This window comes from Mustela erminea, chromosome 18 (assembly GCF_009829155.1).
Source record: "Mustela erminea isolate mMusErm1 chromosome 18, mMusErm1.Pri, whole genome shotgun sequence".
Lineage (NCBI taxonomy): Eukaryota > Metazoa > Chordata > Mammalia > Carnivora > Mustelidae > Mustela > Mustela erminea.
The window spans coordinates 40,239,801-40,253,412 of NC_045631.1; the positions used below are offsets into that span (position 1 = coordinate 40,239,801).

The following is a 13,612-nucleotide window of genomic DNA, read 5'->3' on the forward strand; positions in this document are numbered from 1 at the left end:
CCATGACCCCACTTTCTTCTCTCCTCTTGTTGGGAAATGTGTTCACTTTCCCCACCCAGCCCCTTTGGCCAGTTCCCCCTTACGGGTCACATCTGGCAGCTGCTGGGGGCACTGTGTGTCTGCCTCACTGTGGGCTGTTTCCTCCCCTCCAAGGTATTTCTCTCACTCACTCTCTGGGCTGGGAGCCAGGACTCCTGGGTTTCCCGCCTGCCTCCTGGTGCAGGGCTGCCCTGCAGGCCTCCAGAGAGTCGCTAAGCTGGTTTCCTTCCTCCTGCGTGGGGAGGGCCTTCTCCCTGGGCTGGGAGGTATCAAGAATCCCAGGTGGGCTGGGGTGGGGGCGCCACAGCACCCCGGCTCCTCCCTTCTCGCCTCTGACTCAGCTGGGGGGCAGCACATGCCCTGCCTGGCAGGCACAGCCGGTTCTCGCCTCCAGGCTTCCATCTTTGCATGTGGGCAGCCAAGATCTTCTGCTCTTCTTTTTAGCTTCTTTTCCCCCATGGTATCTGGGGGTGGCCATTGAAACCCCTCTGTACCCACACATTTTGGGGAGCAGGGGATTAGCATAATTGAGGCTGGGGGCGCTATTTTGTCTTCTCTCCAGCTGGGCCAAGATGAAGGAAACCAGCACAAACTTCCCCATGCCAATTCCTTCTGCCCTCAAAAGACCAGTCAGCGGAGCCAGGCCCTGCCCTCGCGGTGCCCACAATGTGGTTGGCACTGATTTGTCAGACATTGGGAAGGTTTCCCTCTAGACTGCTTGCCTCCTCTCTCCTCCTCTTGGAGGGCAGGGACAGCTCTAGGATTGTCGGCACTTATGGGCAGGCCTCCCCCTAGGGAAGGGGTGTGGGATGCCCCTGAGATGGCCAAGTTGGCACGAGCCCCAGGCTGGAGTGCTGGACTTGGTGTGGAGCTGGGAGTTTGTGGGGGGAGAGCAGGCCACGGGCCTCCCTGCCCCCCTCATTTCCTGCACTTTGGGCAGCTGTGGGCGAGAAAGGCTGCAGGGACTATTTTTAGTTGGTCTGTCCCCTGGCAGGAGGGACGTGCAGAAAAGCACGGGGCAGCAGAGGGGCTGGCCAAGGTGAGGGTGAGCAGGCAGGCGGAGGAGTGAGGAAGAGCCAGAGGGGCAGCAGACAAGGCAGAGAGGCGCGTTGGCCTGGGGCAGGGCCTTGCTGAGAGGGTCCTGACCCATGTAGATGGGCCTGGCTGGGTAGGGGAATCCTGGGGACCCCCCTCTTGGGGATCTCTGTCCTACTAGACTTAGAACCCAAAGGGGTTTTAGAGACCACCTAGACAATCCCGCCCCCTTACAGAGGCCTACACAGGGAGGCAAACAGAGGCAAACAGGCCTACACAGGGAGATGTCACTTACCGTAGGACACTCCGCCAGTCATTGGGCTGCACTGGGGCCCCAACCCAGACCCCTTGCGCCGGATTTTCTCCCATCAGGGTCCCTTGCCGCACCTGGTTGTGCCTCCCTCCCCTACTGGTCTCTTTCCCTCTGCTTGTTTATGCAGGGTCTCTGGTAAGCCCCAGCTTGGTTTGCTTATAAATCTCCACCATGTGGAGAGAGCCTGTGTCCAGGCTGGAAGGAGGTCAATGTTGGGGTTTGTTTAGGTGGCCTGTGGCCACTGGTGTGAATCCAGGTGCTGGGCGTCTTCCAAACAGGCTCACAGGCTGATGAGCTTGGGCTTGGAGACACCTTAGGGAAGGGCCGTCCGGTCTCATTCCGTCTTAGAGACCCAGAGAGGGCCTGGATTTGTCCACAGTCCTGGGATGAGTTGAGGACAGACCAAGGACTAGGATTCAGCTTTGCAGGGTCTCCAGAGGCCCCATCCTGCCCCACCTAGATCCTTCTGGTTATTTGCCAATGCCCCCAACAAAGGAGGGGAGCAGGCAGGAGAGGGGGTAGATTACCACAGGCTTCCAGTCAGAAGTGAACCCTCCTCCAAGTCCTGGGGGCAGGGGCCGTTGGCTGAACTTCAGGAGGAGAAAGTTCAGTGAATTATGGTCCATCAGAATACAGTCTCTTGCCTCAGCCTCATCCCCAGGGCCGGTATGTTGCACACAGACTCTGCTGGGAGTGGCGCCCCCTGGAGTTGTTCAGGGCTCTGTCTACGGAACCAGATGTGGTGCTTCTGTCCCCCCACCTTCTTTCTTCCAGTCAGCGTCAGATGCAGCTGGAAGGAGGTGTTCCAGGTGGGCTTGAATCCAACACGCCCTCCCCCACCCTGCCTCCTGCCACTAGGCGGCTCCTAGTCCTCTGTTGCCCGCCCCCTCCCCACCAAGCCAGGGAGATGGGCCACTAACCGGGGTGCAGGAGCCCCTCCCCCTCTCTCCACTCAGTCTCTCTGTCTCTGGGGGGCTGATTTATCATGCCCCCCCCCATCAGGCCTGCTGCAGTGTGTGAGAAATCAATAGCGCAAATGGATTGAGGTTGTTCAGCCTGTCGACTCCCCTTGGGCCCCCCCCCCAACTCTCCTGGGACTTGGCGAGTTACTCAGTCCCTTTCCAGCTCCGACCTCCACACCTAGTGGTTGCGGCTGGAGCATGGAGCGCAGGAATGACCCTTTCTGTCCATCTCTGTCTCTGTCCCTCTTATTCTCTTTCTCTCCTAGACTGGGCTGGCCTTAGCATGACAAATAACTCTCGAACATTTATTTTCTAGCCTGGGTGGGGTGGGGGTGGAGGGGCTTAACAGGGAGTAGGCTGCCAGCCAGAGGTGGGGGGAAGCAGGTGGGTGAAGGAGGCAGTGCCCAGGGAGGACTAGCTGGGGAGGGATTGGGTGACAGCCCACCCCGGCAGCCTCTGGTAACCCAATCCCTGCACCCCACCCTCCCGAGTCCCCTCCTGTTCAACAGCTTCAGCAGCTGCTGGCAGAAGCAGGGCTGGCAGAAGTGTGTGTGAGTGCGTGTGTGTGTGTGTGTGTGTGTGTGCATATGTGCGTGTGCGTGTGTGTGTGTGTGTGTGTGCATGCGCGCACGCGCTGGGGGTAGAGGGGGCTGTGGGGGTTGGTGGTGCTGCCAGGACATGTTAAAGGAGCCGCAGGGGCCTGGGTACAACTTGGGTGGCAGGAGGAGGTGGGGCCGGTGGGCGAGTGGGTGGTGAGTGACGGGCAGGGGGCAGGCCGCAGGGGGGCAGGGCAGCCCAGGGGTCTCACAAAACTTGTCTGCACTGGAACAGGGCCTGGTGAGCTGGGGGTGGGCGGTGATGGGGGGGGCCGGGGGCGAGCACAGCCCCAGCTTGTCCTGGGATGCCTGTTCTTCACCAGGGGGCGCAAGTAGCCGTGGAGGACACGGCCTGCCCCCGTCCGCCATCCCTGGGCTGTGCCTGCTGGGCATCACAGTCTTGGTGACTAAGTCACTTCTGTCCTGGGGCTGGCAAGGTGCCAGGCTCAGCTCTTCTCGGTAGGTGAGTCACTGCCCTGGCATCTCCCCCGGATGCAGCTGAGTCACCCGGCCATGCCTGCTGGGCAGGTGGGCACCATGCTTGGGGTGGGGTTTGGGGGGGCATGTGTGTAGCCCCCGGTGTCTCCTCTGATCTGTCTCTGGCATGTCCCGGCCCCACCCACAGCCCTGCATCGTGGTGCCAGGATGGTGTTTGTCCCATGTGCTCTCTGGAGAGGGTAAAGGACAGGGCAGGAGGCAGCAGGGAGCTGCGTGGAGATGTTGGATTTGGAGCAGAGCGGGGGCGGCCGAGGAGGGGACGGTGGGTCAGAATTTCAGCTCTGCTGCTGGCAAGCTGGATGACCTTGGGTGAGGCAGTTTCCTTTCTGCACCTCAGCCTCCTAATCTGCACAGTGGCAACAGGGTTCCTGCCCCCAGTGACCCTTCAGGACTGCAGGGCAGGAGCATGCTTGTGGAAGGAGCTCCCCTTGGACTGAGGGGTTTGGAGGGCAGCCAGGGAGGGGATGAGAAGTCAGGCACTGGGCAGGTGCCAGCAGACGTCTCCCACCCCGCCTGCACCCGGGGGGTCCTTGGAGGGCAGTGCTTCCCGTCCTCTCTTCAAGCTACCAGGGCTGCTGTTCTTTAAGAGTTCCCCAGAGGCTGTGAGAGGGAGGCCTTGTTTTGCTGGAGGTGTGGACCCTCCTGGGGGGTCGCAGGGCTATTTTGTATCTCCTTTGGCTCCTGGATGCTCCCTTGGGTTTCCTCTAGTTTGGAGAAGGATCCCTGTCTTGGGAAAACAGTGGCTCAGGCTCCTTCCCCAGCCCATTGCCTTCTGTGTGTGGGAGGGGAAAGGCAGGCCCCAAGAAAGTGTGTCTTTCCTAAAGAGGAGCCTGTGGGCCTGTGGCTTTTCTCGGTCTCCTGGCCTTCTGCTGCCACCTGCACTTTTCTCCCCTTCTGTGTGAGGGTCTCTGCAGGTTGGAGGTGGGGACCCTGCTGTGGGTCCGGCACAGCTGGAGTTCAGCGGCTGCAGATTGGGGACTCCTGGCCTCCCACCTGGGAACCTCTCCTGTTTCCTGGAGTCTAGCCAGGGTAGGGCTAGACACTGGGTCCCCTGAGCAGGGGGTTGGTGCCCCAAAGGCCGGTGGGCTGTGTGCTTATACCTGTGGGTATCTGAGGGTCTGGCCCCCCCCATGGGGAATGGGCGTGTGGGGGCATGAATTTCTTCCTTCATCAGCACATGGCCCTACTGCTCTGTCTGTTCAGGAGTGTGCCCCACACTCTGCTCTGTGACCTTGTGTGTGCACAAATGCATCTTTTATGGGCTTGTTCGGTTCTACAAAAAAATGTGGATACACGTGTGCCCTGCGTGTGCACGTGGGGGTGTATACATGTGTGCTCTGAACATGCACATGGGTGTGCATATATGGGTGTCCTGCGTGTGCATTTACACATCTGAATCTCGTGCACACGGGTGTATGTGACTCCTCTGCGCTGGCCGGTGTATGTGAGGGCTGCCCTTTTCGGGAGGCAGCCTACCTGTGTTTATGCATACTTGCATTTTTGTGTTCGTGGTCCTTTCCCTCTAACCTTAGCTGGAAGGGATACTGGTGTAATCTGGGGCAGGAAGAGCCAGTGCGGGCGAGGGGTGGCTGGTGCAGAGTCCCCTCCAAGGCTGGTCTCTCACCCGGATGACGCCCCCTGCTGCTGGTTAGGCTCAGGCTGGAAGGCCTGGTTGCCGGGGGGAGGAGCGCTGGGGGGGAAGGGGTTAAGCGTCGGCGTCCACATCTGGGAGCCATTGGCGCATTCCTGCCCGCTGAGCGCATGTTTGCGGATGGATCTGGACGGGACAGGACGGGAGGGGCTGGGCGGGCGGTTCGCACCGGTGGACGGAAATCCAGAGGAGAGCGAGAGACAGCCGGGCCTGGAAGGCGGGAAGGGGCTTAGGGAAGCGCTGCCTGGGCACCCTTTCCCTGTGCCGGGCCTCAGAGCAGAGCGTCCCAACGACCCTGCTTGTCCTACCTACCAACGCGGGGAGGAGCTAAAGCAGGAGGGAGGCAGTCAGATACCCCACTTCTGCACCCAGCTGTGCAGCCAGTGCGATAGTGGACGGAACCCCCGTGTCCGCTCCCGTCTTCCCACCTCCGGTTCCTAGTCTGTACAGCGGGGACCGTCAGGCCGGTGGCTTTGAGAGCTCTGCCAGCCGGATCAGGCTGAGAGTCTCCTCACTGGGGTGGAGGCCTGGGAGTGTGACACTTCCCCTTCCAGTGGGAAGTCCTGTGGGGGGACTTGTGGTCACTTCTGGGGGGGGGGTTGTTCCTTAGTGATTCTGATTTCATCTCCCAGGAGGCTGCTAGAGGTGGGGACATGATCCTTCCAAACGCAGTGGCAGGCTCCGAGGCGGCCTGTGGCTGTGTTGGGGACTGGGGTCCCTGCGGATGGAGAGGGATTAGATCCTGGCCCCCTAGAACCGGAGCGTGAGCTTTCCTGGCTCCTCCAGCTGGGGCCACAAGAGAGACGCTTGAGTCTGATAGTCCTCTAGCACGGGAAGGGTGCTCCCGAGCGCCCCCTGCTAGCCTCTTGGAAGATCCGAGGGTCCTTGCCCTTTTTGGGGAAGGGTACATGGCGCCGAGACGCTGGGGATTGGGTTGGGCCCGAGTTCCTGCGACCCGCTTGAGCTGGCGAGGTGTTAGGGGGAAGAGGAGAGGAGTTATTACTCGAGGGAGGTCTACTTACTCTTGCACTTCCTTTTTTTGCAGATGAGAAAATTAAGATTCAGAGAAAGGAAGGGACTTACACAAGGTCGCACAACTCTCAGTTCCAACTGATCCCTGGAGGATTATAACTATGGGAGTCAGGGGCTTGATAACCGGGGCCAGAATCAGTGTATTAACTTCCATATTATACCGCCTTCCCTGGCTTAAGCGTGGGGCGTGTGTGTGTGTGATCTGTGCCCCAGCGAGTGTGGGTGTGTGTGGTTGGGGGCAGGGGATTGCGACACCACACACTGCTGTCCTTTCTCTACAGAGCCCTCTTTCCATTCTTTCCGCAGAACTTCTCTTAGTACTGAATCTCTCCTTTTGGGGTAGAGGGAGGGAATTCTCCCAGATTCCCACGGTCCGGCCTTCTACCAGGCACGGCTCCTTTAAGACTCGCCCTTCCCTGGTTCTGTTAAGGGAGGGCGTGATCCTGTGGGCCCGCCCCTAGCTGGTGATAGGTCAGTGGGCGGGCGGAGGCGGGCCTGGGGGGGAGAGGGCCTCCCCTCCTGCTCTGCACCCTCCGCCCCCCCCCCCCACCCAGTCTGGGGCTCCGGGTAAAGTTTCAGCCTCCGCACGTGACTCGCCATGGCCGCTGCCTTCGCCCCGCGCCCCTGAGCCTCGGCCCCCCAGACGGCTCCTCTCCCGGGACCCCGTACCCCTGACGCTTAGCAGCACTGAGGCGCAGGGTCAGGGCAGACGCCGAGCCCGCGGGCGCCCTGGACGGATTGCTTCCTCCCGCTGTGAGGTAACCTCTGCCCCGGGGATTTTGGAGAGCCGCGTCTCCCGCCGGCTTCGGAGCCGGGTGGCCTGCCCCAGATAGGAGCTGCGGGCGGGGATCCGGTGCCGGGCGGGTTCCGAGGGGAACCCGGGGTTTCCTGGGCTTCCTACTCCGCGGCGGCGGAGCCCAGGGTGGGGGAGCCCAGACTGTGCGTATGTCTGCGCCGGAGTGTTCGCGCGCAGCCGTGGGGCATCTGGGGCCGTCTGCCGCGCGTGTCCCCGGCGCCCGAGCTGTGGCAAAACCGCCGCTGGGAACTCCTACTCCCTCTCTTTTTTCTCTTCAAAAACAAACAAAACAAAAAGACTTTCAAACCTGTTTGGGGAGAGATCGGATGCCCAACGGACTAGCCCCCTCCTTTCCCTCCTGTTATCTGAGCTGCCCTGTGGTTTGGGGAGAATCAGCCCGGAGGCCCACCCCCACCGGAGCAGCCGGCTGGGGGGCGGGGCCCGCTCAGCTGGTGTCCCCCGTGGAGTGAGGGAGCCGACTGAATTGGGTGCGGAGTCAATGCAGTCAGGCGAGGCAGGTCTCTGGGTCTGTTGCTAGTGTGGGGTTGTGGAAGCTTTTTGGGGTGAGGGGAGGACGGAGTGGACTGCTTGTCTTTGCTTTGCTGAGGGTGTATGGGACCTAGTGCCACCCACGAGGAGGGGAAGCTGCTAGCCAGATGTGTATGTGGAAGGGGGGGCGCTGGAGAAATCAGCTTGGCTGAGCCCTCCCTCTTCTCTGGGCACTGCCCTATTGTCAGGCTGCTCAGTGGGAAGGGGGGCAGGCCACCAGTGTGCTAGGCTGGGGATGAGGACCAACTCCTGTGAAAATCAGATAGAAAAAGACCCGAAGCCTTCGGAGAAAATTTTCTGCCTCTGTCCATCCTCTCTTGGATAGGGTTCCAATGTGCTGGCATGGTGGGGTACCCTCCACACTCACTTGGGGCCAGCTCCCTTCTCTTTTGCCACATTGCTTTCTGTCTTCGGGCTGTGTGCACATGTGTGTATGTATATGTTCTTAGAGGGTCTTGTTCCTGACAACACTACCCCGCCCTGGAGCTTTGCTCCTGGCCGCCATCCCTCCTCCACTTGCCTGGGTGGGAGATTCAGGGGTGACTCTTGTCCCCTTCCCTGACTGCAGTGGTCACCCTGCAGGGTCGCTCTAGGGAAGTAATTCAGTAAGGACGCCAGGTCTTGCTACAAAGTGGGCTCAAGCCCCAAACTCTCCTCCAGGGCCTTGTGCTTGATGGGGAGGCTGGGTCGGGGAAGCCCCAGATTGGAGTGGAGATGGCTTGGCACCTTGGGGCTTCCCCTGTGGGGGGTGGAGATGAGTCTGGGGGAAGAACAAGAGAAAGAGTATTTGGAGCTGGAGGAAGTTGGTGAGGGGGAGGTCAGGGAGTTTGCGCTATGAAAGATCTTAGTGCACTGGGAGGGGCTAGGACATCAGTTTGCTTGGGAGTCTGGGTCATGTTGGTCCTGAGATGGAGCGGTCGCTAGAGTCAGACTGCATTAGGCCCTTGGGAGCTGAGGATCTTAGCTTTGGAGCTTGAGGGTGTGAGTGAACGTGCATGAAATGGTCACGGCAGGAATTTCCCCAACAGACTGGTGAGGGCAGTATGGATGAAGTAGCAGTTCTGAGAAGACCCTGGGTTTGGAATGGCTGACTCCTGGCCATCTCCTCCTATAAGTCCTAAATTTCCATCCTTTGTTTGACCCTAAATGCCCCTGCTACCATTCTGGGACACTTTTCTGGTCCACCTCCTACTCCCAACCATGTGGCAGCCTGGCAGGAAGCTAGCCGTGGGCAGCCCCCTCCTGATCACCCCTGTGCCTCCCCCACTGGGCACAGTCACCCACATGTGCCATGACGTGGTTCCTGCTACCTCGTCTGGTGTGGGGGAGAGGACACGGTCTGAGTGGCCCTTCAAATCTGTTTTCGGGGCATTGACCCAGACCCTAGTTAATTACCTCCCCTAAATCCTTTGGTCTTAGAAGCTAGCTTTGCACCCCCGCCCCCACGGACCTTTCCCCCAACCCACTTCTTGCTTAGATTCCAGGTTCTTTAGTGGGGTAGTTCTCAGAGCTGTGCGACTTGAGGGTGGGTCATGCTCCAGAATACAAAAGCTCAGTGCCCAGTTCCCTGTCCTTTGGGTGGTATGGGCTGGGGCAAGGCAGGACCCGACCTGGGCTGGGCTGAGGGGTGGCTGTATTCGGCCTTTCTGGAGGTCTGTTTAGGAGCAGTGTCCTGGATCTAGGGTGGTAGGCATCTGGGGAAGGTAATCCTGTCCCTGTGAAGAATGAACGTGGTAATCTCTGCTTGCCCAGTGCCCCATAGCCCTTTCTGGTGGCAGTGGTTTGGGGAGAGTGGGAAGCTGGCAGGGTCCCAGACAAGACGGCCAGGGTAGTTTTGACTTACTGGGTTTTGGGAAAGGACTGTGGCAACTGATACCCTAGCTCCCAGGGCTTTGGCTGCGCATCCCCTCTGATGCCTGCTGCCTTCCCTCCATTCCCCTCTCCACCCTCTGGCTGCTGTCTAGAGCCCACACGGTTTGTAGGGGGATGGAGGGTGGGGGCGAGGGCCTGGATCTCTGTGTGTGTCCAGGGAGTGTTCTGGGGATTGGCAGGATTGGCTGAGAGTGTCTGGGTGTCCCTACAGGGTGGGCGGCATGCGGGGACCAGGCCCAGAGTGTGAGAATGTGTCAGCAGCGGTGTTTCTGTCCCCCGTCTGGGTCTGGCTCGGGTGTGGGTGTCTCTTGCTCGTCTGGATCTTGCCTCCCGCTCCAGTCCCCGCCCCCCCCCCCCCCCAGCTGGGACCGCCTGCTTGCTCTCCCTCTCTCTCCGCAACTGGAGCCTCCCTTGCCTGTTCCTGGAATTTGGAGAGGAGGAGGAGGAAGAGGCAGGCAGACAGACCTCCCACACTCTAGCCCGCCCGCCTGGCATCATGGGGAAATGAACTAGGTGCTAGAGAACTCTGGTTTCCCTGCCTTCTCCAGACCCACTGACAAACGTCACAGAATCTAGGGAGCCGGGTCTTACAGAAGGGCCTTGGGCTGCCGCCGCCTCCACCTGCCTGGCAGTCATGCCTCCTTCTCCCACCCAGCATCCTGCCTGCCTTGCCCCTGCTGGGACCTCCAGACACCACTGTCAGCCCTGGGGAGCGGGTGGGGGATTAGACTGCTGCCAGGCTGGCCAGCACCTGTTGCCAACCCCCAGCCCTGTAACTGGAGCTGGCCATGGAGGGGGCTACAAATGACAGGTGGAATTTCTGCAACCAGGCACCCCCGCCCCCTGCACTGGATATGCTTTTCCCTTCCGGCCCCGGAACAAGGAAAGCCTGCCCCCCCAAGTGTCAACCTGATCTCATGGATGATGTCCCAGTCCTGCCTGTGGGGGCAGGGCCTGAGTTGTGGGCAGAGGAATGAGTTTATTGCTGTTTGCCCAGTGACCCCCCTACCCCATTCTCTGGCTGCAGAGCTGGGCTGGCCTTGTTTAAGTTAACTGAGCTCTGCTGCTCTGGGAGGGCTGGGGGGCATGGGGGTTGTGGATGGGGGTGGTTCTCTGTTAATGTTTTAATTGCATAAAAACTGGGAGCTCAGCTCCCGACCAGTGGGGAGTCTGGGTCTGGCTAGCCGCCCAGTTTGGGCTAAATATAGTCTGGGACATCTGCAGAGAAGGGGAGGGGGGGTGGAGGGAGGTTCCATTCCCCCCACCTTCCGCCAAGGTGCCCTCGTCTGGGCGGGCACCTTGGAGCAGGGAGGGGGGATTCCTCAGCACAAAAGGCAGGGGAGAGGCGGCGGGGGCTGGGTACAGTTGGGATCTCGCCTGTCTGGCGGCCAGCAGCTGCCTGAGATGAACCCGGAGGCTCAGGACAGAGCTGGAGTGGGGCGCACAGGCTGGATCCAGTGGCTCTGCTCCCCTCCCCCTAGAGCTGCTTGAGGTCAGGCAGTCTCTGCATGTCACCGTGCCCGGCCTGTGTGTCACTATGACCCACTCGCTGTGGGCCTCTGTGTACACACCTACCTAGGCGTGGCTCCCTCCTGGCCCCTCCCCCAGAGCCTCTGTCCCCTGGGTCCTACCGCAGATCCCCAGCCCTCCTTCCTTCTGTCCCTTGGCCCACAGTGAAACCTCCAGCCCAGGAATCGAGACTTGAGAAGGGGAAGCTGCGGTGGGGAGTTCTCTGATCTCTAGTCACGGCAGGAAGTGGAGGGGAGGGGGAGCCAGGGGGAGAACCGTGAGTGGCAGGCTGGGAGGGAGGGCATGTCAACCCTGCGGAAGGGGGTGGCCACCCTCCTGGTTGGCCCCCTTCCCTCCCGCTCTGAGTGGGGGAAGCTTAGGGGACAGCTGATTCTCCAGGGGCTGCTAACAATCATTATCACCCCCCCACACTGAAAAAAATGTCTTCCTGTCACGTGCCTGTCACTTCCTGTCCCACTGTGGTTCCCGGGATGTTTGTTGTTGGTTACCATGGAGATGGCTGCCGTGGGCACTACCCTGGTTCTTGTGGGGAGGGAGCTGCCCCTCCCCCCAGACCCATAGTTGTTGGGGGGACTTGGGGGGGGCCTGCCCTGGGGGCTGTTTCAGGCTGAGTGTGTGTGGTCTCTGATGCCCCAGATCCCCCAGGGCCCCCCAGACGTCTATCTGTGGGAAGGAGTCACAACCACCTACTTAGACCGAGTGTTGGGGAGAGTGTGACCGTGTCAGGCTGTGCTTAACTGTGGCTGACTGTGAGTCTGACCCATTGTGCAGACCCTGTCCCCTCCAGCCTGGGTCATGTTCCCTTAAAGATGTTTCACAGACGTTTGAGTAACCTCTGCTCCCTATCTCTTTTTACCCCTGGAAGCTTCTCCCATCTTGTGTTCTCATGGAAACTGCCTTCCTCAGGGAGCTTCTGTGATTTCTTGGGGTTCAGGCTGGAGTGGGAGGAGGCTCTGAGCAAGTTGTGTGTGTGTTTTCGGTGGTGGAGAGGTGGGGGTGGTGGCCTACCATTCTCACCCCTGCACACAGCCTGTACGCCCAGCTTCTGTCTGGGCGTGCAGGCGCCCTGTGCTTTAAGGGGAAGGCCACGAGACTTTGTGACCCATTTTTCCCACCCCCTGTGGGCTTCCCTCTTCAGCCAGGGATGGAGAGGAGAAGAGATTCCCCCTAGTTCTAACCCCCAACTGGTAGGTGGGTGTAGAGGAGGAAGTTCCTGGGGGGTCGATGGATGGGGGGGGTGTGGGGCGGGGTACAGTCTGACTCAGGCCTGGTCTGGGGTCAGAGCCAAAAGGATATCCTGAGGCAGGAGGGAGGGGGGCGTTTCCAGCTTCCCTGCAGTCTGGGTCCCCAGGGAGAGGTGCTGGGAGGGGGCTGGTAGTGCGGTGTCCTGCTGACTGTCTGCCGTGGGATTCAGAATCTCGCAGTCTCAGCTTTAGGGCAGGCTGAGGGGATGAGCGTGGTGGTGGTGGTGGGGTTGCCGAGCACACACACGCGCGCGCGCGCGCGCACACACACACACACACACACACACACACGCACTCCCACTCTGTGGGAGCTCCGTGCTCCTGTTGTGAGAGAGCTGTGCTTCCTGCATGGCAGAGTGGGCAGACGAATGGTGAGGGGGCAGTTGTCAAGGGGAGGGTGGGGAAAGCCCCATGCCAGACTGGGTCTAGGAACGGTGGTTTCCAAGCTGGGGGGTCCCCTTTGTCTGTGCCCCTTTGGTCCCCCACCCAGACAGAGGTGCCTTTGTTTGGTCCACAAACTCCTGTGGTCTGGCTGTGGCTTCAGCAGGCTCATCTCTTCCTCTTCCTGTTTTCTTCCTTCCCCGTAGGTTGCTCCCTCTCCCTGAGGCCTGGGCTGCCCCCTGCCCTTTCACCTACTCCCTGCTCCGAAAGAAGACCCAGTGGGTTCTGGGAGGCCCCTCAGCACCCTGATCTTCGGAGGTCCTGAGCACGTTTCCTGGGCGCTCTGGGGTGCATTCCCCGGGGAACACAGGCATTGGAGGCGCCATCGTGCCCTCTGAGACTAGCCTTTCCTTCTCCCAGAACCTGGTCTGTCCTGGGCTTGGGCTCTTCCATTCGCCCTTTCTGCTTCGTGTTCAGTTGCTGCCGAGCCTGTGGGCATGTGCAGGTCTGGTGACCCTGGGTAGCTGGGGCAGAACCCTGGGCCAGGCCCACTGAGGAGACATCAGATGCATTCTCCTGGGGCTGAGTGCTGCATCTCGAGGCAATTGGCCAGTGACAGCCTCCAGAGGAAGATGCTAGACTTCAGCCTTCCCTGAACCCCCTCTGAGGATGGGCTCTGGGCCTGCACAGGTTTGGGGCAGGTTTTCAAACAAGTGCTAGCTCCAGTGAGGGAGGCCTGGGGTCCCACGGGTCTGGTAGGGAAGAGGTGCTCTGTACCTGTTCTAGTATCATCCAGGTGATCCTACTCAGGCCCCCCTGGGGTGCTGATCTCTTTCCAGGTGGGGCTGGCCTTGCTGGCTCTCTGCAGCTGGGACCCTGGTGAGCAAAAGGTAAACAGAGGACCAGAGTGGCCAGACTATGGGCTTGTGGGGGAAGAGAGAGGTGAATACCTCGGACAGAGGAAACTTTGGAAAAGGGAAAGAAGGAATAGGGGTCATCACTGTTCCCCAAACCTTGCTGAAGATCTGAAGAACTTGGAGGAGGGGAGAACTGTGGCTGTGTGTGTGTGTGTGTGTGTGTGTTTTCCTGGAAAGTTTATAAATAGTTCCAGCCC

At 60.1% G+C, this 13,612-nt stretch overlaps 1 protein-coding gene across 2 annotated transcripts in view; it reads left to right on the forward strand.

The window, feature by feature from the left end:
• The window catches only part of RARA (retinoic acid receptor alpha), a 44,546-nt gene that overhangs the window by 2,449 nt on the left and 28,485 nt on the right, over window positions 1-13,612 (forward strand). Inside the window, exon 1 of one of the 2 annotated variants that reach the window (XM_032322488.1) lies at window positions 6,662-6,884. The exons of the other annotated variant lie outside the window; for it this stretch is intronic. The gene's annotated coding sequence lies outside the window, so the exon portion shown is untranslated. Of the gene's footprint in view, window positions 1-6,661; window positions 6,885-13,612 lie in introns of those variants that run through there. 2 annotated transcript variants of the gene reach the window in all.